Source organism: Alexandromys fortis, unplaced genomic scaffold (genome assembly GCF_014885135.2).
Source record: "Alexandromys fortis isolate MF-2015 unplaced genomic scaffold, M_Fortis_MF-2015_v1.1 scaffold_7, whole genome shotgun sequence".
NCBI lineage: Eukaryota > Metazoa > Chordata > Mammalia > Rodentia > Cricetidae > Alexandromys > Alexandromys fortis.
Window position 1 is genome coordinate 17,143,442 of NW_026067920.1, and position 3,811 is coordinate 17,147,252.

The window sequence follows — 3,811 nt, forward strand, 5'->3', positions numbered from 1 at the left end:
TTTTTTTTTTTTTTTTTTTTTTTTTTTTTTTTTTTTTTTTTTGGTTCCTGTCCTGGAACTAGCTCGCTGGACTTGAACTCACAGAGATCCGCCTGCCTCTGCCTCCCGAGTGCTGGGATTAAAGGCATGCGCCACCACTGCCCGGCTTGTTTGTATTTTTTTGCATTTCACTAAGGAATTTATTTATTTCCTCTTTAAGGACCTCTATCATCATTATACAGTTATTTTTAAGGTCTTTCCTTGTATTTCAGCTATGTGACCATATTCATGGCCTGGGGTGATATGATAGTGGACTCTAGTGGAAACATATTTCCCTTCCAATTATCGATTATGTTTTTACGCTGGCGTCTGGGTATCTGAGTTCAGTATGATTATAGGTCTAGGTGCTAATTTCTGGATTTGTCTTCATTGGGTAAGGGTTTCTTTCTTCTCTGGGTATTTTGGAGAGTGTGATGACTCTGTGCTACCTGTTTACCTGGCCTGCTCTGCTGATGTGTTAACAGTGAATGCCTACTGGTGCTGGAAGCTAGAATACTGGGATGAGTTGGGTGAAGGAAGGCTGGGGGAGAAGTTCTTTGTGTTCAATTGGGATGATGTCAGAGAGACAAGGGCGACTACAGTAGCTTGCCTGCTACAAAGCTGGGGATGAGACTGGGGGAGCGAGGTGTAATTGAAGGAAGAAAATGAGAGGTGTGGATCAGTCTTCATCCTACTTGTTGCTCCAGAAGGAGAGGCCATTGTCCTTGTAAGGGTTGGGGGCTGGGGTGACACAGTGAGTGTGGGGTGAGGGCATGAGAGGAAGATCTGTGGGATCCACAGAAGATGACAGTTGGAGTCAGGGGAGACTGCCACATGTGTTCTGCTGCAGAACTGAGTATGAGACTAGGGGATTGATTCTCTGAGAACAAAGTGAGAAAAGAAAATCTGCAGGCAAGATACCTGGTTTTCTGGCAGGCCAATTATTATACTTTCAAAGGTGACTTCTGAGAGTGGTATAAGTGTATTTTATATAAGTAGTTCCTATTGTAAGCCATTATTTATAGAGAACGCTACCCTCTTTCTGTTGAATTCCCTTTGTATCATTATATCTTTATTTTTGATCACGAAGGGAGATGTATTTAATATCTCTTGAAGAAATAGAAATAGATTTAGACAAGTTCCATTATTAAAGCAAGCAGGCTTTTATTTCACTAACAGTATAAAAATTGAGCAAAATTACATTCAGGTTTTTAGTACTCAATTTTAACGTGTTAAATTTATTATTAATATTTCACAGGTACAAGTTTTAAAACTGACAGACACAAACCTGGATGTAGCAGCAAATGTAACTCAGATTGTAAATAAATACATCAAATAGCATATCATGAAACACAAAATATTAATAACCAATAATCAAACATAATTAACTTTTATATATTATTAAATATATGATGGGGTGGCTTCCTTATGGAACAGACATATTTAATGAATAGACCAGTGAGAATTTCCAGAAAGAATATTAAAATAACTTTATTTTGAGTTAGAATAAGCTGGTAAAAAAAAAAAACTAGAAAAGTGGGATAAGATAATGTTGTAGAATATTAACTTTGCAAAGATGTGCTGCATTTGTTTATGTTGCAGAATATTACTTTAACTGCGTAAAGGTGTGTTATTTTTGTTCATACTACATTTATTCAACTATGTAAAGAGTGTTGCAACTGTTTTCACCTTGCCTGCACCTGAATAGTCTATTAAAGAGCTGAATGGCCAATAACTAGGCAGAAAAAGGATAGGGTGGGGTTACTCTCTCTCTCTCTGCTCCACCAACCTGATCCCTCAAGCCCGCATTCCCCACCCTCCCCAGTCCACCTATGAAATCTCTCCTATTTCCCCTTCCCAGGGAGATCTGGGTGTCTCTCCATGAACCTCCTTGTTACCTAGCCTGGGTCCGTGAATTATACCAAGATTGTCTTTTATGGTATGGTTAATATCTATTTATGAGGGAATACATACCATGTTTGTCTTTCTGAGTATGGGTTACCACACTTAGTATTATTATTTTTTCTAGTTCCATACACTTGCCTTCAAATTTCATGATGCCACTTTTTTTAACAGTTGAGTAATACTCTGTTGTGTAAATGCACATTTTTCTTATCCTTTCTTCCATAGAGATGCATCAGGGTTGCTTCTGGGTTCTGGGCAATATGAATAAAACTGCTATGAATATAGTTGAGCAAGTGTCCTTGTGGTATGATTGTGCATCCTTTGGGTATATGCCTAAGAGTGGCATAGCTTGATGTTGAGGTAGACTGATTCTGTTTTTCTAAGAGACTGCCATATTGATTGCTACAGTGGTTGTACAAGTTTGCACTCCCACCAGCAATGGAGGAAAGTTCCTCTTGCTCCACATCCTTTCCAGCATAAACTGTCATTTGTGGTTTTGATCTTGGCCATTCTGACAGGCATAAGATAAAATCTCAAAGTCATTTTGGTTTGCATTTCCCTGATGACTAAAGATGTTGAGGATTTCTTTAAGTATTTCTCTGCCATATGAGATTCTTTTGTTGAGAATTCTACTTAGGTTTGTAGACCATTTTTAAATTGAATTATTTGTGGGTTTTTTTATGTCTAAGTTCTTGAGTTCTTTATATATTTGGAGATCAGTCTTGTGTCAAACATGGGGATAGTGAAGATCATTTCCCATTCTGTAGGTTGCCATTTTCTCCTATTGACAGTTTCCTTTGCCTTACAGAAGTTTTACAGTTTCATGAGGTTCTATTTATTAATTATAAATCTTAGTATATGTGCTACTTTGTCTAATCAAAAAGTTTTCTCCTGTGCCAATGTGTCCAAGGCTATTACCCACTTTCTTTTCTATCAGGTTCAGCATAGCTAGATTTATGTTGAGGTATTTTATCCACTTTGTCTTGAGTTTTGTGTGGAGTGATAGATATGGATCTACTTGCATTCTTCAACATGCCAATTGTGCCAGCACCATTTATTGAAGATACTTCCTTTTTACATTGTATAATTTGGGCTTCTTTGTTGAAAATCGGGTGTCCATAGGTGTGTGGATTTATGTCTGGGTCTTTGATTTGATTCCAATGGTACACCTGTCTGTTTCTATGTCAATACCATGTTGTTTTTATTATTATATCTCTGTAGTAGAGCTTGAGACCAGGGATAATGATACCTCCAGATGTTCTCTTGCTGTACAGGATTGTTTAAGATATCTTGTATTTTTTTCCATATAAAGTTGAGTACTGTTCTTTCAAGGTCTGTCTGCAAAAAAAAAAAATGTGTTGGAATTTTGATGGGATTGTGTTGAATCTGTAGATTTCTTTCAGTAAGATGACAAATTCTACAATGTTAATCATACTAATCGTGAGCATGGCAGATCTTTCCATCTCAGATATTTTCTCCAATTTCTTTTTCAAAGACTTGAAGTTCTTGTCCTACAGGTCTTTTCGTAGTACTCCATTGTGTAAATGTACCACATTTTCCTTATCCATTTTTCAGTAAAGGCCATTTAGGTTGTTTCCAGATCCTGGTTATGACAAATAATGTTGCTATGAACATAGTTGAGCACATGTTCTTGCGGTATGATTGCTCATCCTTGGGTAAAAGTGGGATTGCTGGATCTTGAGGTAAGTTGCTTCCTAATTTTCTAAGAAATTACCATATTTATTTCCAAAGTTGCTGTACCAGTTTGCACTCCTACAATCAATGGATGAGTGTTCCCTTTATCCCACATCTTCTCCAGCATAAGTTTTCATCAATTTTTTTTTTATTTTTTTATCTTGGCCATTCTTACAGGTGTAAGATGGAATCT